The sequence below is a fragment of the Lutra lutra genome, chromosome 11 (genome assembly GCF_902655055.1).
Source record: "Lutra lutra chromosome 11, mLutLut1.2, whole genome shotgun sequence".
In the NCBI taxonomy this organism is placed as follows: Eukaryota; Metazoa; Chordata; class Mammalia; order Carnivora; family Mustelidae; genus Lutra; species Lutra lutra.
The window spans coordinates 4,339,576-4,363,275 of record NC_062288.1 but is presented as its reverse complement, the minus strand read 5'-3'; positions in this window follow the sequence as shown (position 1 = coordinate 4,363,275).

Here is a 23,700-nt window from a genome sequence, read left to right as displayed (position 1 = left end):
ACAACTGGGTGGCTCAGCTGGTTAAGCATCTGACTCTTGGTTTTGGCTCAGGTCAAGATCTCAGTGTTAGGAGATCAAGGCCCATGAAGAGCTCCATGCTTACCAGGGAGTCTGCTTTGGATTCTCTCTCTCTCCTCCCCTCCACACACTCATGCTTTCTTGCACCCCCCCCCTCTTTTTTCTCTCTCGAATAAAAGAAATAAATTAAAAAAAAGAAAGAACCACAATGTTATTAGAAATTTGGAACTTGAGCTAGCATAATGCAGTTGACATATAATATTATATTAGTTTCAGGTGTATGACATAGTGATACAACAATTTTCTACAATTTGAAATGCTCACCATGAGACCTGTAGTTACCATTAGGTCTTTTAACTTTATCCACAGTAGTTCCTTTGGTCAGAATGTCATATATTTGAGATCATACAGAATTTTGGGTTGGCTTTTTTCCCCACTAAGTACTATGTATTTAAGTTTCTTCCATGTCTTTCCATGGCTCATTTCTTTTTAGTGCTGAATAATAATCCCTTGTCTGGGTGTACCACAGATTATTTATCCATTCACTTATTGAAAGACATTCTGGTTGCTTCCAAGTTTTGGAAATTACAAATAAAGCTACTCTAAACATCTATGTTCACGTTTTTGTGTGGGCCTGTTTTCAACTCCTCTGGGTAAATACCAAGGGGCATGATTGATGAATAATATGGTAACAGTATGTTTGGTTTTGCAAGAAACCAATGAACTGTCTTCCAGATTGACTGTGTGATTTTGCATTTCCATCAGTAGTGGAGTGAGAAGTCCTGGTGCTCCACATCCTCACCAACATACATTGTTGTCAGCGTTCCAGATTTTGACTATGCTCATAGTTGAATAGTGGTGTCTCATTGATGTTTTAATTTACAGCACTTCAATGACATATGATGAGGATGATCTTTTCATATGCTTACTTGTCATTTGGACATCTTCTTTGGAGAAATGTCTGATAAGGTCTTTGGTCCATATTTTAATAGGTTGCTCATTTTTCTGATTGTTATTTTTTGTATTTGCTGTATATTTTGATTAAGTCTTTTATCCGTGAGGTCTTCCGCAAATATTTTCTCCCATCTTGTAGCTTATCTTCTCATTCTCTTGACTGTGTTTTGTGTAGGGCAGAATTTTGTTTTGTTTTGTTTTAATGAAGTCTAGCTTGTCAATTCTTTCTTCCATGACCAAGTCTTTGGAGTTGCATCTAGAGAGGCATTGCCATACCCAAAGTCATGCAGGTTTTCTCCTATGTCACCTTCAACGACTTCTAGCCTGTCTTATAGTACAAGAGTCTTTTTATTGTTTTGAGATTGATTGATTTATTTTAGAGAGAGAGAGAGAAAGCATGGAGTGGCAGTGTAAGGGGCAGAGGGAGAGGAAAAGAGAAAATCTCAAGCAGACTCCCCACTGAGCATGGAGCATGATGAGGGGCTGGATCCCAGGACCCTAAGATCATGATCTGAGTTGAAATCAAGAGTCAGATGCTTAATCAACTGAGGCACCCAGGCATTCCTGATGGTGTAAGATTCTTGGTGGTGAGTTCTTTAAGCTGTTGTGTGACAGAAACTTGATGAAGTTAGCTTATGTTTGAAAGATATTTTCAATGCACAGAGATTTCTAAATCAAAATATACTTTTTTTCTTTCCTTTCTGGAACTTTAAAGACAGTGTTCCATTCTCTTCTCACTTGTTTTTCTTTTTTCTAAAAATACTGCCGTATCTCAGGGCCCAACTTTACCCTCAGCTGCTTTATTGTTTTTTTCTCCTTATTCCTCCTTTGAAGCAATTTGATCATGAGGTGCGCTGATGTTGTTTTCTACCTATTTCTGGTGCTTGAGTTTTGGTGATTTGCTCAGAGTTGTGGGCATATAATTCCCATCACATTTATATAAATTCTGGCCATTATTTCTTCAAATATTTTTTCTGCACTAATTCCTTCATCATGGATTTCAGTCAGTCACATATATGTTAGACCACTGAAAAGCTGTCCCACTGCTAATGCTCTTTTTGTTTTTTTCTTGAATTATTATTACCTGTTTCAAACTGTTTAATTTCTATTGGTATGGTTTCATATTTGCTAATCTTCCCATTTATGTGATACAATCTGCTGTTAATACCATCCAGCACGTAAAGAAAAAATCAGATTGTGCAATGTTCATACCAAAAGTTTAACTTGAATCTTTCTATATCTTCCATTTTTTTACTTACTTTTCTAACTTATAGGATAAAGTTATAAAATCTGCATAGGCTCTTGTCTGCTAATTCTAACATCTGTTTGATCTGTTCCAATTGCTTTAATTTACTCCTTGGTGGTCATAATTTCTCACTTATTTGTGTACCTGGTAATATTTGACTGGATGTTAAAAAGGATACACTTTTATCTTGTTTTGTGCTGGTTACTTTTAACTTCCTATAAGTATTCCTTTTTTAAAAGATTTTATTTATTTATTTGATAGAGAGAGAGAGATCACAAGTAGGCAGAGAAGCAGGCAGAGAGGGAGAGGGAAGCAGGCTCCCCGCTGAGCAGAGAGCCTAATGCGGGGCTTGATCCCAGGACCCTAAGATTATGACCTGAGCCAAAGGCAGAGGCTTAACCCACTGAGCCACCCAGGTGCCCCCCCCCCGTAAGTATTCTTGATCTAGATTCTGGGATGCAGTTCAATTACTTTGAAACAGTACAATCTTTTCAGGGTTAGTTTTAAAAAGCAAAAAAAATTGTTAGGTGGGACTAGAACAGTGCTCGGGCTAGGGATAATGTTCTCTGTGTCTAAATTGAGGCACAGTTGAGTGCTTCTCCTGATGCCCCCAGTGGCTGGCTGGAAGCACCGGCTGTTTCTGGAATATATTTGAGCAGGCACTGTTTCCTCTAGTGCTATCAGGTGCTTCTTCACCCAGACTCCTATTTTTCACCTATATGTGTGTGGTCAGCGTCCAGATGAACCCTCATAAGGAACCCTCTGTTGGTCTCCGGAGTCCATGCTTCATGCAGCTCTCTCCTCTCTGGCACTCCCTTGTGGTCTCTCCAGACTCCAGGATCTTCCTCTAACTCAGAGTCCACTCAACTCCATCTTGTCTGTGCCCCAGCCTGAGCCTTTGATCTCCAGCCTCACATCATTTGTTTCATTTGTTGGCTCAAAGGCAGTGTCTTAAAACCATTGCTTAACACATTTTGTCCAGCTTGTCGTTGCTGTTGTTACTTTAGGAAGGAGTGTAAATCTTATCTCTATTTTTTTTTTTTTTCTATTTTGGTTGAGTGGAAGTCTTTCCCATTTATCGATTTTTTAACTATACAGTGTTATTACAATATTCTTAGATATACTCCCTATGATATACTTTTCATCCTGTGACGTATTTATTTTGTCTTTATTTATCTATTTTTTGAAGTATACTCATCATACAATGTTATATTAGTTTTAGACGTACAACATATAGATTCAAGAGTTCTATACATTACTCAGTGCTCGTCATGGTAAGTATAGTCACCTTCTGTCACCATATAATGTTATTTTAATATTATGAGCATGTTATCCCTATGCTGTATTTTCATCTCTGTGACTTATTTATTTTGTAACTGGAAGTGTGTCCCTCTTTGTCTCCTCCATTTATTTTGCTCATTCCCCTCACCCACCTCCCCTCTGGCAATCACCAGTTTACTCTCTATATTTAACAGTCTTTTGTTTGTTTGTTTGTTTTGTTTTTTAGATTCCACATATAAATTAACTCATATGGCATTTGTCTTTCTCAGCCTGACTTACTTCATTTTAGCATAATACCCTCTAGGCCCATCAATATTTTTGCAATGGTAAAACTCATTTTTTTAATGGATGAATAATATTACACTGTATACATGCATGTACACATATACAGGTATATATGCATATATACATAATATATATTATAGAATATTTATATTATCCATTTATCTATCAATGCCTCCCTATTTTGGCTATTATAAATAATGCTGCAATAAACATAGGGGTACATATATATTTTCCAAATTAGTGTTTTGATACCCAGTAGTGGAGTTACTGGATCATAGTATTTCTATTTTTAGTTTTGTGAGGAAAGCACATATAGTTTTTCAGGTGGCTGCATGAATTTACATTCCCACTAATAGTGCACACAATTTTCCTTTTCTGTACATCTTTGCCAACATTTGTTGTCTTTTTCAGAAGTTTTATTTTAATTCCTGTTAGTTAACATACAATGTTATATTAGTTTCAGGTGTACAATACAGTCATTCCACACTTCTGTATAATACCCCGTGCCCATCATGACCCCATCACCTACCTCTACCATTTCCCCATCTCTCCACCCGCTGGTAACCACCAGTTAACTTCCCTGAAGTTAAGACTCTGTTTCTGGATTTTCACCTCTCTCTCTCTTTCTTTTTTTCCCTTTTGCTTGTTTGTTTTAATTCTTAAATTCCATACGTGAGTGAAAACATTGGTATTTATCTTTTTATGACTGACTTATTTTACTTAGCATAATACTCTCTAGTTATATCCACACCATTGCAAATGGCAAGATTTCATTCTTTTTATGACTAATATTCCATTGTGTATATATGTCACATCTACTCTACCCAGTCATCAGCTGATGGACACTTGGGCTATTATAGATAATGCTGCTTTAAACACTAGGTTACATGTATCACTTTGATTTAGTGTTTTTGTATTCTTTGAGTAAATACAAATAGTGCAATTGCTGGATTGTAGGGTAGTTCTGTTTTTAACTTTTTGAGGAACCTCCATACTGTTTTCTAGAGTGGCTGTACCAGTTTGCATTCCCACTAACTGTGCAAGAGGATACCCTTTCTCCACATGCTCACCAAAAGGAATAGTTTGTCTTTTTTATGCTAGCCATTTTGACAGGTGTGAACTGATATTTCATTGTAGTTTTTATTTGAATTTTCCTGATGATGAGTGATGTTAAGCTATCTTCTTTGGAGAAATGTCTGTTCATGTATTCTGCCCATTTTAATCAGATTATTTGGTGTCTTTTTGGTATTGAGTTGTGTAAATTGTTATGTATTTTAGAGATTAACTCCCTATCAGATATATCATTTGCAAATATCTTTTCCCATTCAGTATTTTTTTTTAATTTTCCCCTAACTGTGCAAAAGCTCTTTATTTGGCATAGTCCCAATACTTATTCTTGCTTTTGTTCCCCTTGTCCAAGGAGACATATCTAGAAAGATGTCTCTATGACTGATGTCCAAGAGATTACTGTCTATGTTTTCTTCTAGTGTTTTTATGGTTTCAGATCTCACATTTAGATCTTTAATCCATTTTGAATTTATTCTTCCATATGGTATAAGAAAACAGCCCAGGTCTCATTCTTTTGCATTTGGCTGTCCAGTTTTTCCAACACCATTCATTGAAGACACTGACTTTTCTCCATTGATATTCTTGCTTCTTTTGTCATAGATGAGTTGGCCATACAAGTGTGGTTTTATTTCTGGCCTTTCTATTCTGTTCCATTGTTGTATGTGTCTATATTTGTGCATCATTCTTTACTTTGAAACTGTATTTTTTTGCATTGCTATTCAGATTTGTCTGTCTTACTGCAATGCACACAAGCACACACACACGGAAGCACACATACCTGTGTCAAATAGTTCTGCTTGTGAGCCATCGTCAGAATCCCTCATGAAAGCTGCAGAGATACTTGCAGATGCCGTTTGTGAATGGTGTAGTCTTACTTCTGATCATTCGAGCATCTTTCTTTTTTCCTACCATCCAGCGTCAGCTGGCGAGTCCTGGCTGAAATACCTCTTTCCAGAAATCTTCAATGACTATGAGAACGAGTGAGGCGGCTCCTTTTTAAAGTCCACAACCTCCTGAGCATCTCTTACACAGTAAGTATTGAACTGCATGGTCATTGCTTGCTTAATTTTCCATTTTGACATTAGACCATGACTTAATATCAGGTACAACTGGGAATTTTCACGAGTGTAGTCTGCTCATCAGGACAATTTATACAGCATGACTGAAGTTCAGGAATAATTCTTTTTTTTTTAAATTTTATTTTTTATAAACATATACTTTTATCCCCAGGGGTACAGGTCTGCAAATCGCCAGGTTTACACACTTCACAGCACTCACCATAGCACATACCCTCCCCAATATCCATAATCCCACCAACACACTCCCCCCATCAACCCTCAGTTTGTTTTGTGAGATTAAGAGTCACTTATGGTTTGTCTCCCTCCCAATCCCATCTTGTTTCATTTATTCTTCTCCTACCCCCTCAACCCCCCATGTTGCATCTCCTCTCCCTCATATCAGGGAGATCATATGATAGTTGTCTTTCTCCGATTGACTTATTTCGCTAAGCATGATACCCTCTAGTTCCATCCACGTCGTCGCAAATGGCAAAATTTCATTTCTTTTGATGGCTGCATAGTATTCCATTGTGTATATATACCACTTCTTCTTTATCCATTCGTCTGTTGATGGACATCTAGGTTCTTTCCATAGTTTGGCTATTGTAGACATTGCTGCTATAAACATTTGGGTGCACATGCCCCTTTGGATCACTACGTTTGTATCTTTAGGGTAAATACCCAGCAGTGCAATTGCTGGGTCATAGGGTAGTTCTATTTTCAACATTTTGAGGAACCTCCATGCTGTTTTCCAGAGTGGTTGCACCAGCTTGCATTCCCACCAACAGTGTAGGAGGGTTCCCCTTTCTCTGCATCCTCGCCAGCATCTGTCATTTCCTGACTTGTTCATTTTAGCCATTCTGACTGGTGTGAGGTGATATCTCATGATATCTTTTGATTTGTATTTCCCTGATGCCGAGTGATATGGAGCACTTTTTCATGTGTCTGTTGGCCATCTGGATGTCTTCTTTGCAGAAATGTCTGTTCATGTCCTCTGCCCATTTCTTGATTGGATTATTTGTTCTTTGGGTGTTGAGTTTGCTAAGTTCTTTATAGATTTTGGACACTAGCCCTTTATCTGATATGTCATTTGCAAATATCTTCTCCCATTCTGTCAGTTGTCTTTTGGTTTTGTTCACTGTTTCCTTGGCTGTGCAAAAGCTTTTGATCTTGATAAAATCCCAAAAGTTCATTTTTGCCCTTGCTTCCCTTGCCTTTGGTGATGTTCCTAGGAAGATGTTGCTGTGGCTGACGTCGAAGAGGTTGCTGCCTGTGTTCTCCTCGAGGATTTTGATGGATTCCTTTCTCAAATTGAGATCCTTCATCCATTTTGAGTCTATTTTCGTGTGTGGTGTAAGGAAATGATCCAATTTCATTTTTCTGCATGTGGCTGTCCAATTTTCCCAACACCATTTATTGAAGAGGCTGTCTTTGTTCCATTGGACATTCTTTCCTGCTTTGTCGAAGATGAGTTGACCATAGAGTTGAGGGTCCATTTCTGGGCTCTCTATTCTGTTCCATTGATCTATGTGTCTGTTTTTGTGCGAGTACCATGCTGTCTTGATGATGACAGCTTTGTAATAGAGCTTGAAGTCCGGAATTGTGATGCCACCAACTTTGGCTTTCTTTTTCAATATTCCTTTGGTTATTCAAGGTCTTTTCTGGTTCCATATAAGTTTTAGGATTATTTGTTCCATTTCTTTGAAAAAAATGGATGGTACTTTGATAGGAATTGCATTAAATGTGTAGATTGCTTTAGGTAGCATAGATATTTCACCATATTTATTCCTCCAATCCAGGAGCATGGAACATTTTTCCATTTCTTTGTGTCTTCCTCAATTTCTTTCATGAGTACTTTATAGTTTTCTGTGAATAGATTCTTAGTCTCTTTGGTTAGGTTTATTCCCAGGTATCTTATAGTTTTGGGTGCAATTGTAAATGGGATGGACTCCTTAATTTCCCTTTCTTCTGTCTTGTTGTTGGTGTAGAGAAATGCAACTGATTTCTGTGCATTGATTTTCTATCCTGACACTTGACTGAATCCCTGTACAAGTTCTAGCAGTTTTGGAGTGGAGTCTTTTGGGTTTTCCACATATAGAATCATATCATCTGCGAAGAGTGATAGTTTGACTTCTTCTTTGCCGATTTGGATGCCTTTAATTTCCTTTTGTTGTCTGATTGCTGAGGCTAGGACTTCTAGTACTATGTTGAATAGCAGTGGTGATAACGGACATCCCTGCCGTGTTCCTGACCTTAGCGGAAAAGCTTTCAGTTTTTCTCCATTGAGAATGATATTTGCGGTGGGTTTTTCATAGATGGCTTTGATAATATTGAGGTATGTGCCGTCTATCCCTACACTTTGAAGAGTTTTGATCAGGAAGGGATGCTGTACTTTGTCAAATGCTTTTTCAGCATCTATGGAGAGTATCATATGGTTCTTGTTCTTTCTTTTATTAATGTGTTGTATCACATTGATTGATTTGCGGATGTTGAACCAACCTTGCAGCCCTGGAATAAATCCCACTTGGTCGTGGTGAATAATCCTTTTAATGTACTGTTGAATCCTATTGGCTAGTATTTTGGCGAGAATTTTTGCATCTGTGTTCATCAAGGATATTGGTCTGTAGTTCTCTTTTTTGATGGGGTCTTTGTCTGATTTTGGGATCAAGGTGATGCTGGCCTCATAAAATGAGTTTGGAAGTTTTCCTTCTATTTCTATTTTTTGGAACAGTTTCAGGAGAATAGGAATTAGTTCTTCTTTAAATGTTTGGTAGAATTCCCCCGGGAAGCCGTCTGGCCCTGGGCTTTTGTTTGTTTGGAGATTTTTGATGACTGTTTCAATCTCCTTACTGGTTATGGGTCTGTTCAGGCTTTCTATTTCTTCCTGGTTCAGTTGTGGTAGTTCATATGTCTCTAGGAATGCATCCATTTCTTCCAGATTGTCAAATTTGTTGGCGTAGAGTTGCTCATAGTATGTTCTTATAATTGTCTGTATTTCTTTGGTGTTCGTTGTGATCTCTCCTCTTTCATTCATGCTTTTATTTATTTGGGTCCTTTCTCTTTTCTTTTTGATAAGTCTGGCCAGGGGTTTATCAATCTTATTAATTCTTTCAAAGAACCAGCTCCTAGTTTCGTTGATTTGTTCTATTGTTTTTTTGGTTTCTATTTCCTTGATTTCTGCTCTGATCTTTAGGATTTCTCTTCTCCTGCTGGGTTTAGGGTTTCTTTCTTGTTCTTTCTCCAGCTCCTTTAGGTGTAGGGTTAGGTTGTGTACCTGAGACCTTTCTTGTTTCTTGAGAAAGGCTTGTACTGCTACATATTTTCCTCTCAGGACTGCCTTTGTTGTGTCCCACAGATTCTGAACCGTTGTGTTTTCATTATCATTTGTTTCCATGAATTTTTTCAATTCTTCTTTAATTTCCTGGTTGACCCATTCATTCTTTAGAAGGATGCTGTTTAGTCTCCATGTATTTGGGTTCTTTCCAAATTTCCTCTTGTGATTGAGTTCTAGCTTCAGAGCATTGTGGTCTGAAAATATGCAGGGAATGATCCCAATCTTTTGATACCGGTTGAGACTTGATTTAGGACCAAGAATGTGATCTATTCTGGAGAATGTTCCATGTGCACTAGAGAAGAATGTGTATTCTGTTGCTTTGGGATGAAATGTTCTGAATATATCTGTGATGTCCATCTGGTCCAGTGTGTCATTTAAGGCCTTGATTTCCTTGTTGATCTTTTGTTTGGACGATCTGTCCATTTCAGTGAGGGGAGTGTTAAAATCCCCTACTATTATTGTATTATTGTCGATGTGTTTCTTTGATTTTGTTATTAATTGGTTTATATAGCTGGCTGCTCCCACGTTAGGGGCATAGATATTTAAAATTTTTAGATCTTCTTGTTGGACAGTTCCTTTGAGTATGATATAGTGTCCTTTCTCATCTCTTATTATAGTCTTTGGCTTAAAATCTAATTGATCTGATATAAGGATTGCCACTCCTGCTTTCTTCTGATGTCCATTAGCATGGTAAATTCTTTTCCACCCCCTCACTTTAAACCTAGAGGTGTCTTCGGGTTTAAGATGAGTTTCTTGTAGGCAACATATAGATGGGTTGTGTTTTTTGAACCATTCTGATACCTGGTGTCTTTTGATTGGGGCATTTAGCCCATTAACATTCAGGGTAAGTATTGAGAGATATGAATTTAGTGCCATTGTCTTGCCTATAAGGTGACTGTTATTGTATATTGTCTCTGTTTCTTTCTGATCTACTACATTTAGGGTCTCTCTTTGCTTAGAGGACCCCTTTCAATATTTCCTGTAGAGCTGGTTTGGTATTTGCAAATTCTTTCAGTTTTTGTTTGTCCTGGAAATTTTTATTTTTTATTTTTTTTTAAGATTTTATTTATTTATTTGACAGAGAGAAATCACAAGTAGGCAGAGAGGCAGGCAGAGAGAGAGGAGGAAGCAGGCTCCCCGGTGAGCAGAAAGCCCGATGTGGGGCTCGAACCCAGGACCTGGGATCATGACCTGAGCCGAAGGCAGCGGCTTAACCCACTGAGCCACCCAGGCGCCCCTGTCCTGGAAGCTTTTAATCTCTCCTTCTATTTTCAATGATAGCCTAGCTGGATATAGTATTCTTGGCTGCATATTTTTCTCATTCAGTACTCTGAATATATCATGCCAGCTCTTTCTGGCCTGCTACGTCTCTGTGGATAAGTCTGCTGCCAATCTAATATTTTTACCATTGTACGTTACAGACTTCTTTTCCCGGGCTGCTTTCAGGATCTTTTCTTTGTCAATTTTACTTGTCAATTTTACTATTAGGTGACGGGGTGTGGACCTATTCTTATTGATCTTGAGGGGGGTTCTCTGAACCTCCTGAATTTTGATGCTTGTTCCCTTTGCCATATTGGGGAAATTCTCTCCAATAATTCTCTCCAATATACCTTCTGCTCCCCTCTCTGTTTCCTCTTCTTCTGGAATCCCAATTATTCTAATGTTGTTACGTCTTATGGTGTCACTTATCTCTCGAATTCTCCCCTCGTGGTCCAGTAGCTGTTTGTCCCTCTTTTGCTCAGCTTCTTTATTCTCTGTCATTTGGTCTTCTATATCGCTAATTCTTTCTTCTGCCTCATTTATCCTAGCAGTGAGAGCCTCCATTTTTGATTGCACCTCATTAATAGCTTTTTTGATTTCAACTTGGTTAGATTTTAGTTCTTTTATTTCTCCAGAAAGGGCTTTTATATCTCCCGAGAGGGTTGCTTTAATATCTTCCATGCCTTTTTCAAGCCTGGCTAGAACCTTGAGAATCATCATTCTCTGACATATTACCAATATCTATATTGGTAATATATCTATATCTGACATATTACCAATGTCTGTATTGATTAGGTCCCTAGCCTTTGGTACTGCTTCTTGTTCTTTTTTTTGTTGTGAATTTTTCCGCCTTGTCATTTTGTCCAGATAAGAGTATATGAAGGAGCAAGTAAAATACTAAAAGGGTGGCAACAACCCCAGGAAAATATGCTTTAGCCAAATCAGAAGAGATCCCTAATCGTGACGGGGGAGAAAGGGGATAAAAATGGGTTCAGAAAGAAAAAAAAAAAAAAGAAACTATTAAAAAAAGAAAGCCGATAAAAAATATAAAAACGAAAATATATATATGTATATATTAGATAAACTATTTAAAAAACGTTATAAAAGAAAATGGTAAAAGTTAAAAAAATTTAGCAGAAGAAGAGAAAAAAAAATTGAAAAAGAAAAAAAAATTAAATTAACTGCAAGGCTAAAGAATCATGGGGAGAAAGCCATGAGTTCCGTGCTTTGCTTTCTCCTCCTCTGGAATTCCGCCACTCTCCTTGGTATTGAAACTGCACTCCTTGGTAGGTGAACTTGGTCCTGGCTGGGTTTCTCGTTGATCTTCTGGGGGAGGGGCCTGTTGTAGTGATTCTCAAGCATCTTTGCCCCAGGCGGAGTTGCACCACCCTTACCCGGGGCCGGGCTGAGTAATCGCTCGGGTTTGCTGGGTTTGCTTTCAGGAGCTTTTGTTCCCTGAGCACTTTCCATAGAGTTCTGGAAGACGGGAATGAAGATGGAGGCCTCCTGGTCTCCGGTCCGGAGGAGCCGAGAGCCCGGGGCCCCACTCCTCAGTGCGCCCTCAGAGCACAGCGCCCAATGACTCCCGTCACCCTGGCCTCCGGCCGCGCTCCGAGCTGACCGAGCCTGCGACCGGTTCAAGGTAACCCCGAGCTTAGAGCTCACTCCTCGGCTCTGTCTCTGTAGCCGGCTTCCCTGTTCTAATACCGGTAAGCTCTGCGACACTGAGACACCCCCGATCCTTCTGTGACCCTGTGGGACCTGAGGCCGCACTGACCCCGCCTGGGCTTCACCCCGGTTAAGCCTCTGGAGCGATGTCCCTCAGCGGAACAGACTCTTAAAAGTCCTGATTTTGTGCTCCGTTGCTCCGCCGCTCGCCGGGAGCCGGCCCCTCCCCCCGCGGTCTATCTTCCCATCACTTTGGATTCACTTCTCCGCCAGTCCTACCTTTCAGATAGTGGTTGATTTTCTGTTTCTAGAATTGCTGTTCTTCTTCTCTTCAATCTCCCGTTGGATTTGTAGGTGTTTGCAATCTTTAGATAAGCTATTGAGCTGATCTCCTGCTACCTGAAGTAGTCTCAGCCTGCTACTTCTCTGCCATCTTGACTCCTCCTCAGGAATAATTCTTGAGTTCCTTTGGTCTATAAAAATTACTTTTTAATTTGGAACATTACAGCTGTGTCCCTATCCGAGAACAAAATTTTGCCGCCTACTTTAATGCTTGGGGATGTCAATGACAAAGCAACTCAGTCAACTGTGTGCTTGAAAGACCATCTTTGAGATTGACGGAAATCAGCTCATGTAGTCCTAAGCACTTACACTTGAACAGTGTAATTATTGAGGCCTTTTTCTGCTTAACCCTTTCAAAACTCTTAAAAAACTGACTAAATATTAGGAAGCATAGATTATTTTTATGTTTTAATCTACACTGGATGAGTCAGCTGAAAATCAACTAATTCAATCACTATTCTTTGGTTTAAATGAATATACGCTCTGATTTTTGGATGATGTTATCATAAATACCAACAAAATTCAGAATGAGTCATAATATTTCTAAGGTATTTAAGCAATCACGTCTCAGAACCAACAGGAGGGGAAGTTAAGTGACAGAACTCATCCAGGAAATGGTTACCATTGGAAATGTGATTTTGCTTCAATAGCTTCATTTTGAGGGTGCTGAAAAAATTGCAGTGAAAGTATAAGAAAATAATCACATCTCCTTAGATTCCGTAGTGGGTGCAGGGATTCTTTTCAATAAATAGAGCTGTATAAAGCTGTTGGCTGGATTCCGACATAGGAAAAATAGCATGCACGTGCCCTCACATTAAAAACGTGTGAATGGTTGGGAGGAATGTTGGCAAGTGCGTGTGGGATGTGAGAGTGAGCAGTTGATGAGGGCAGGGCGAGAGACTTCAAACAGCCACGTCCAGCTCAAGGTTGGGTGAGTTTGTGGAAGTGTGAACATTGTTAAGTTAACTCCAGACATAGTTACTTCCCAGGGTTCAAGTTGCCAAAAGAGAATCTTGCCTTAATTGGGTAACTCCTGTAAGGTGGTTAGGAGTATGTCTAATTTAAAATCAGATAACACGACTGGTGCCTGGATGGCTAAGTTGGTTAAGTGCCTGAATCTTGATTTTGGCTAAAATCAGGAGCTCAGGGTTCCAAGATCAAGCCCCACAGTAGGCTCTCTGCTGATATGCGGCCTGCTTGGGATTCTCTCTTTCCCCCTCTCCCTCCCCCAATGCATGCTTTAAATAAATAAATAAAATCTTAAAAAAAATAAGATCAGCTAACAGAAAATAGGACTATGCAACTTAAAATGACACATGCTAATTTGATAAAATGTAAGCTTCACTATTTTGATATATATTTAATATTATATATAATATATAAAAATAAATCTTTCATTGATATATATATATAATTTATATATATATATACATATATATGTACACACACACACACCCATAACCTATTTAACTTGCAGACATCTGGAAACAGTGTTAAGACAGGAACCCTGGGGAATCTGAGGAAGTTTAGAAAAGACCCAAATGTCTGATCAAATGATCTAGAGTGCAGCCTGGGTCTTGGGACTTCTCCAGCCCCCTCAGAAGACCTAGGGTGGTGAAGGTGGAGAACCACTCTGTTGAAGGAAGGAAGGGTTCTAAACACTAATTTTAAGAATTTCCCACAGAGGGGCTCCTGGGTGGCTCAGAGGGTTGGGGCCTCTGCCTTCGGCTCAGGTCATGATCCCAGAGTCCTGGGATCAAGACCTGAGTCGGATTCTCTGCACGGCAGGGAGCCTGCTTCCTTCCCTTCCTCTCTCTGTGCCTGTCTCTCTGCCTCCTTGTGATCTCTGTCTGTCAAATAAATAAATAAATAAATAAATAAATAAAAAGAATTTCCACGGAAACTTTTCAGCAGCTCTAGGCTCTACCCTGTGTGTCTCCAATTCAAGTTAGCAGAAGTATTGTTCTTAATGTTGTCCTTCCTGACTAACAAATACAGCAGTTTTCTTGGCCTGTGTATTATCTCCAATTCCCTTTAATGGAATAAATCCAGTGTTCCTGGTTTCTGGGGGCCATGGGCTTCCTTCAGCAAGCTGTCAAAGTGAAGACACTCAAGCCTTGTCTCTCAAGGGTAAGTCAAATAGAAGATAGTCTGTTTATGGAGCTTGGAGCCAAGGGGGGTGGATCAGAAGCCTTCAGGGACAGATTAGGTGGCTTCAGATAGAAAGTAAGGGTTCATCCCAAAGAAGTACTGTCATGGAGGCAATGACATTTGTCTAGTCACCAAAATCTCACATATTGTAACTCTGTCCTCAGATACTCGCGTAAGGAGGACACGCGAATGGAGGACCAAGTCTGTAAAGTGAACTCTCGTTAATTTTGCCCCAAATTCTGGTGATATATCCTAAATGGCATGGAGAACTGGTTTTGCCTTGCTGGCTAAAATGGCTGAAAATTCTAAGAGCAGGTTGAGAGACTACTTGAGCCTCTTTGCTCCTAAATCTAACTCCTTACCTTGGTCTGCAAAATCATCTGAGGATGGAAGCAAGCGATCCTGTGGAAAAGCAAGCATGGCAATCAAAAGGCAAAAGATGAGGTTGAGACCTCAGAGGTTTAGAGCAAGCGTGTCTCATTGCCCATGGTGGTGGATCTCCCTAAAGCAGACAGATGGGACATACGCCCCAGGGACAACAGGGTGGGGTTCCTGGGGAAACTTCCCTGAGCAGATTCAGGGCCCTCCCTTTCCATCCACACTTTATGTCTGGCCCCGTGTCAACAAAATGTCTTCTCTTGGCCTCGCACTTTCCACATAGCATGTAGGGCAGAGAATTCTCTCTCAATCTGCCAGCAATCCTTTGAGTGTGTTTTATCAAACTATACCCTTCTAAAGATGACAGATGATTTCATAGTAATATCAAGTAGGCACGTGCCAGACATTTTACTCAGGTCATGAATTCTCCAGGGGAGACTGACTGACCCGTGTTAATGCCAGTCCAGGCAGCATTTGAGAACCAAGAGATATAAAAGCGTCTAGTGGATGGTTGGGTTACATGCAATGCTAGCTAACATCCAACAGGGCCATTAGCCACATAACTCAGGATCCTATGTGCCACTGGATGGAAATTACTGGCAGCTCTACTCAATAAAAATCTCTAAGTTACCGTCTGCCCATATAGAGTTGTAAGCGAGCCTATGAGGTAGAAGGTCAGCACCAGCACTGCACTGAAAGACTAACAGAAATTTGTTTTGCCTATTTCTAAGATAAGGTTCTTTCTGGTCTGAAGCCTGCACAAGGTGGTGGCAAGTCTGGAAGCCACAGGACAGGCAGTATTTTCACGGTGCCAAGAGGTGCCAGCACTTGCGAACCACTACCCCTCACCACACAGTGAGTACTACCACTCATCCCCATTGAGGAGCGGACCACGGCTCATGGAAGTGAGTTAACATCTTCACATATTCTCTGGTTGGGGTAGATGGAAGTCTAGTGGAAAGCAATTCTTCTCTCCAATTCCAGTGTTCTGAGTGCCCTCTGCCACAATCTTCTGCTTCTTCTAAGGAGTTGTGTGACCCCAGCTGAAATGGCAGCCACCCTGAAAATATGTGCTCTGATCCTGCAGGAGCGTGATTCGGAGGACACTTTCTTTGTTCTCTGCCTCAGTCTGTGTTTCTCTTCAAACTGATACTGACCTGCTGCTAGATTCACTGCCTTTTAGCTGTTGTGCATGAAGATTCTACCTGGCTGCTTTTGCTCAGGCTGTCTCAAGTAAACATTCTGGGAAGTGGAAGGTTAAAGAGCCGCTTCAGGGAAAAGAGAAAGTGACTCCATCAAATCTCCCTGTTACTGCTTTACTGGTGAACAAAACAGTTCACCAGTAAACAAAAAAAATTCATTGCAGTGTTGCCTAAGAATACCCTAATAGGTCCCAATAATGTAAGAGTAGGTAGCAGCTTTACCTATTGTAATAAACGGACACAGTCACTGTTCAAAAAAAAGTCACTGTTCAAATTTTATTTGGTATTTTAGTTGGTACAACACTTCGTTGGTTGCATGGTCTTTTTACATTATATGGCAATGTACACTATATTCTGACATACATGGTACATGAAGTAAGATCCTTTGGAACAGTTATGCACAATACATGCAATAATGAATTTATACGTTGGAGCCAGGATGTGACTGACTGGGAAAGATGGACTAGGCATGTTGGGTGTTGGATCAAGGAACCAGAAGTCCTAGAACACACAGGAAATACGCATCTGGTTGGAAGAGCACCTGCTGCATATGCAATATTGGCAGTGGTGCCTCTGAGATGAACCCATTTAGGACTACAAAGGCAAGTATCATCCAGCATTAGGGTATAGCTGCAGTGTTTGCTGGACCATTCCTATTTAGAACTTTAGGAAACCGATGTTTTTTCCTTAGGCCATTTTGATATTATTTAAGTAACAGATCAAATAATAAGGACGATGTACACAACCTCCAACTAAAACCCTGTCGTAGTCTAGACAGTGAAGTGGTACATTAGAAAACTTTAAAACTGCAGCTCCTTTTGGATCCCCCAGAGTGTGTCTGCACTCTTCTTCAAACGGGCCTCCTCCTCAGAAGTTAGAGTCACCTTCACAACATCTGAAATTCCATTCTGTCCCAAGATGCAAGGAACACTAAGGAAGACATCATCTGCTGGACATGGTCTGCTGGAGAGAGAAGACAGTCCCTGTCCCTGGGAACTTTGAGCAAAACATATTTACTTGTTTATGGTTGCTCATGATAGAGACACCTAGGACTATGGATGTATAAGGCGTGACAACACAGAGAATGTTGTATAAACCAAACAGTTACCTATAAATAAGTTAAATATAAATCAAAGATGTTTCATGACTCAGCTCTCTCTCTTTCCCGAAGCATGTAGATACATACATCACTTAGAGACCTCAGATGCTAAAATGGGTCAGCATGTATCCAATGTGGTCGGAAGAGATCTGGAGACCCATGGCAACAGCCTCAGACCTGTCTCTGCTTCACCTGCCTTCAAATTATGGATAAACATCATTACTGGAAAAGATCTGCAATTTGGACAATCTGCAATTGGACAGCCTGATCGTGTTTTATCTCTATCTCTTTGTGAATTTGCCCCAGAAATTCATCGGTCTGCCATGTACAGTTGGGTACATTGGGTACTGCACAATTCTTAAGGACTCTATTTACACTGTAGACTGTGTACAACTCCCTTTCAGTGGCATGGCATGGTGATCACATGGGTTAGCTCTCCCACAAGCTGGCTTCAAAGGAAAAGATTAGGTCGTAGAAGTCTTCAAATTATTAATTCCCTTTGACATTTGTAGGAATTGAAAACAAATTGCTATATTAACAAGAAAAAAATTTAAATTATGAATTGATTTGCATGATAGGACATGTGCTACCCCAGGCTGTGTTGGTTCTTACAGATGACTTCGTGACTGAACTCTGTTCTCTTTCATACTAACTTGTGAAGAACCACTTTCTATTACGAAGCAATCTCATTCTGGAAAAGCAGACCAGTAAGGTTCACCGTTGCTCATCTCAATCAGTTTCAGAGAAAAATCACGTAATACTGAACAGGCCATTTGATAACAGAGAAGAACACTCTGAGTAAAATAGGCATCAACATTATCAAAAAGCTGACCAGCTCATGGTCTTGAGCAGTAGTCACCAATTTCTGTATATTAAGCCCAGAGAACATGTATTTTGGGTTTTAGGATCTCCTGGTCTCTGTCGTGACTGTTCATCTCGGCCAGTGCAGTGGGAAGGTACCACAGATGGTGCAGTTAAATTCCATTAAGTCTTATTCATAGAAACAGGCAGCGGTCATTGTTACGTGACTGCTGGTCAAGAGGGAAGAGTGTGTCTGCTGATGGATGGTCATTTTAGTACTGAAGAGTAGGGAATGGGTCTTACCTTCCAGGGCTTGCCCACAGAAGTTCTCAGAGATAATTTATTTGCGGAAAAAGGGAAATTTCTAAAACCCCTGGGTGTTTACTGCATAGGAGGAGTGCTCTGAAGCAGTCTTTATTTAGTCTCTGAGCAGACAGGGTTTCCTGGGAGAACAGTAAATGTTCCTTGGTGAAATCCCATACCCTCTGAGTAAGTCCCAAGGAGCCATGTTCTCTGACTCTCACCAAACCATTTCCAAAGCCAGTGTTGCCTTGCTGATCTCAGAGGGGGGTACAGAATCCAGTTCACGAGGCTGAGATCTGTCACAGGGCTCAGGCAACAAGCAGTCTGGGTGATTCACAGGCAAGGATGGGGGCTGGTTCCCCTCCGGTGGCAGGATGTGGAATTCTCAGGGGGATTCAGGAGCTAGATCCTGAAACATATGATCATTCGGCATCTTTGGGCTTATGCTGAAAGTCAGAGTCATAGAGAGGAGCACGAAGGCTTTGTTCAAAGGCAGAAATTTATTTTATTTTATTTTATTTTTTAATTTTATTTTTTATAAACATATATTTTTATCCCCAGGGGTACAGGTCTGCAAATCACCAGGTTTACACACTTCACAGCACTCACCATAGCACATACCCTCCCCAATATCCATAACCCCACCCCCCCTCTCCCAAACCCCCTCCCCCCATCAATCCTCAGTTTGTTTTGTGAGATTAAGAGTCACTTATGGTTTGTCTCCCTCCCAATCCCATCTTGTTTCATTTATTCTTCTCCTACCCCCTCAACCCCCCATGTTGCATCTCCTCTCCCTCATATCAGGGAGATCATATGATAGTTGTCTTTCTCCGATTGTCTTATTTCGCTAAGCATGATACCTTCTAGTTCCATCCACGTCGTCGCAAATGGCAAGATTTCATTTCTTTTGATGGCTGCATAGTATTCCATTGTGTATATATACCACTTCTTCTTTATCCATTCGTCTGTTGATGGACATCTAGGTTCTTTCCATAGTTTGGCTATTGTGGACATTGCTGCTATAAACATTCGGGTGCACGTGCCCCTTCGGATCACTACGTTTGTATCTTTAGGGTAAATACCCAGCAGTGCAATTGCTGGGTCATAGGGTAGTTCTATTTTCAACATTTTGAGGAACCTCCATGCTGTTTTCCAGAGTGGTTGCACCAGCTTGCATTCCCACCAACAGTGTAGGAGGGTTCCCCTTTCTCCGCATCCTCGCCAGCATCTGTCATTTCCTGACTTGTTAATTTTAGCCATTCTGACTGGTGTGAGGTGATATCTCATTGTGGTTTTGATTTGTATTTCCCTGATGCCGAGTGATGTGGAGCACTTTTTCATGTGTCTGTTGGCCATCTGGATGTCTTCTTTGCAGAAATGTCTGTTCATGTCCTCTGCCCATTTCTTGATTGGATTATTTGTTCTTTGGGTGTTGAGTTTGCTAAGTTCTTTATAGATTTTGGACACTAGCCCTTTATCTGATATGTCATTTGCAAATATCTTCTCCCATTCTGTCAGTTGTCTTTCGGTTTTGTTCACTGTTTCCTTTGCTGTGCAAAAGCTTTTGATCTTGATAAAATCCCAATAGTTCATTTTTCAAAGGCAGAAATTTAAATGAGAGTAGATTAAAACAAACAAACAGAAAGCCAAAATGGTCTCATAAATACAGAGAGCGAATTGGGGGTTGCCCAATGGGCAGGAACGGGCTAAGTAGGGGAAGGGGATTAAGAGGCATACACTCCCACTTATAAAATAAATAAGTCACAGGGAAGAAAAGCACAGCATAGTGAATACAGTCAAATATTGTAATAACTTTATTTAGGGACAGAGGGTACTGCAGTGATTATCCAATCACTCTGTTGTACCCCTGAATCTAACATAACATATGTCAACAAACACTGTCATACGTGATTGATGAATCACTAAATTCTACCCCTGAAAGTAACAATGCATTATATGTAAATTAAATTGAATTTAAATAAAAAATTAAAGAAAGGACCACTGAGATTACAATAAACTCATTAGTAAATAATAAACAAAAGGAATCAGAAATGGGGAAGAAGGTCTGGCGTGAGGACTGGGGAAGACACCACAGGGATTATAGCAGACTTCCCTGGTGTCTGTAACTCGCTGAGTGTATCTGTGTGCCAAGCTAACCTAAAAGCACAGGAGCGATATGGTGAAATGTGGCTAACTGTGGTTTGACAATAACAATCAGAACTTAGGAAGGCTTTTCATTTCCAAGTGTTGGAGATTTCTTTTTCTCTAATGTTTAGCTGCTGGAAGGAGTGTTCTAAAAGTTGAAGGATTCTATCGAGAATACAGAGGCTATCTGACAGAACCAAGACAGACAGCCTCAATTATTTGTGGCCGTCTTGACTTCCTTTTCCTAGTGTGAACCTTCTGGCCCACCGTGCAGACCTCTTCTCCCTCCTCCCAAATGGAGAGTGACGACATGCCCCTACACCTGTGTTGCCGGCTGGAGTAGCTTGGATCTGTCTCCCCTATGGACACCTACCTCATGACAACGAACCTCCAACTGCTGTTATCAGCTCTCTGATGTCAATGGGGAAATCTTTAAGATATTTACAGTGGGTTTAGCTCACGTAGTAAAGGGATAACTGATTTTTTTTTTGAATGGGAGAATTCTATATTATGCTGTTTTTGAACGAGATGAGTAACACTTTGGATCTGTTGCACAGTTAGGTTGGTAAGCCTCCTTAAGGGAAAAAAAAAAACACATTTGTGGCTTAGAAATGCCAATTCATTTGGCTTCCTGGAATGATTTGCAAGTGTAAAGCATTTCCTCTGAGTAATGGAGTGTTATGGTCTTTGGTAAGCAAGTAGTTTGGGCTGAGGCAAAAGGAAGAAGCCCCCCTCATTCCAAAGGAGCTTAGATCACAGAGAACATCAAATTGTGAATAATGTGCTTTCTACACACATTCCTTCCGCTGGAATTTGGGTTATGTGGGAGGACAAGTGTCATCTGAGGAGGCCAGCTGTCTTCTTAGGCTGTGCCATTTATAGCTTCCCCATGATCTGGATTCTGGTTCTCAGCTTTGCGGTTTCAGCAATTTTGTTTTAAAGGCAACCAGAGTTGATCAGATGCAGGAAGAAAAACAGATGCTGAGTAAGTACCAGGAGACTGGTTTCAAAACCAGAAGGCCAACCTGTGTGATGAGAATAGGAGATGTTCTTTCCCGGGGACAAGGATGATGTCTTCCCTAAGCTGGTAGAAGCTTCCGTCCTATCTAGGAGGCTGAACTGGCTGGAGTGTGAGTGTGGAGTTGCAGTGGTACAACAGTGGACATTTATCTTGCAGAGACCATGTTGGGTGTGACATAAGCACTGGATACATCAGATCTTATTTAAAACTCATGATGACCTATGAGTTAGGACTGTTACTGTCCTTAATTTTCAGGCAGGAAACTGTCTTTTCTCAGCCAAAAGTGACATGGCCAATGAGCAGTGGGGTGGATTGTGACCCCACACACGCTAGCACAGATGTTGTCTTTTTCTTTTGTAAAGATTTATTTATTTATTTGAGAGTGAGAGAACATGAGAGAAGGAGGGGAAAAGGGAGAGGGAGAGAGAAAACCCCAAGGAGACTCTGTGTTGAGCACTGAGTCTGACGCAGGGCTTGGTTTCAGAACGCTGAGATCATGACCAGAGCTAAAATAAAGAGTTTGATGCTTAACTTACCAAGGCACTGAAGCACTCCCAGATGCTCTCTTCATCTTGACCTTGGCACCCATGACAATCAGCACACAGACACCATACTTACTGTAACACACTTAGCAATTCAATGTTCTGTGCTCCTCAGATCAGGTGAGATGCGGTATCTTAACTGGGCCTTGTTTTCAGAGGATCTCTGGCCCAGCACTCTGAAAATCACACATTTGCCAGCAAAGAGAATACCCTTCTCCTAAATTCATTTCACTCATTTCATTTCAGGGCAACTCAATCCAACATCCAAGGAGCACATGCTTTGTGCTTCATAGCCAACACACATTATTTCATCCAATCCTCACAGTAACCTGGCCATCCTCTTTTGACGTATGAAGACATGAGGGGCAGATATCTTCATTTTCTTCAAGTACTAAAAGTTGTGTTGCAAAATGTTGAAGCACAAACTTTCAGAAGCAGAAGAACCTGGTTCCAATCAAGGTGCTGCCATTTATAGCCTCCTTGATGCTGGGCGATTTATAACCTTAGAGAGAATATCCCAGCCACGAAGGTGTAATCCGGACAGAAGGTGAGTACTCCGTGCACGTGCTCTTTTAACACAATGCGGCTATTTTCAGAAAAATGGCACAGTAAAAATCACGCTGCCTTCTTTGCCCACCCCCGCAAACACCATTCAAAAACAAGAACAAGAATACTAGGAAATAGCCCTAATCCCGAGACATAGTGTACAAGGAAAGACTGGGTGTAGATTGGAGTTCAGGACCATGGGAGGTGGCTGTAGATTCCAGACAAAGCAGGACAAAGTCACAGAGCTTGTCCTCCCTGAGAGAAGGGTGGCTATGGCGGAGATGGCCTCCACGTGGGTGCTCAGTGCTGCAGGCTGGAGGGGAGCACGTGCACACCGTGATCCTGTGGATGGGTGGAAATTCCTGCCAGTGGAACATGACCTGCTCCCTCTTCCACATAAACTCTCTGCAAATTCTAGATCCTAGAAGACCTCATATCTCTATATGAATAACGATCAAAAGGCACTCGAGGGTTCCATCCCTGCCATTACGTTGTTAGTACTTCTTTCCCTTTGGTGGCTGAAGAATATTTCATCATATGCATAGACCACATTTTGTTTGATCCCTTCATCTGTCAGTGAGGAGTGACTGGGTATGAGGCCTCCTGGGAGGGTGACGAAGATGCTTTCGAGGCAGTTGCTCAACATTGTGAAAGTACCAAAGCCACCAAATCATACGCTTTAAAATGACTGATTCTATGCTGTGTGAATTTCACCTCAAAAAAAAAAAAAAAGAATAAGGACACAGAATTGATATTATGTTGATTAAAAAACAAGCAAGAAAAAATAAACTCCCTCAAAACAATGACCAAAAAATAGGACAAACTAGTGCAGAAAAGTATTTATCAGCTTGCATTGGTGGCACAGTTGATTAGGTGCTCTGCTCAGGTCATGATCTCAGGGTCCTGGGATCGAGCCCTGATTCAGGGGCTTAGAGGGGAGTCTGCTTCTCCCTCTCTTTTTGCCTCTACCCTCTACTTGTGCTCTCTCTCTCACACAA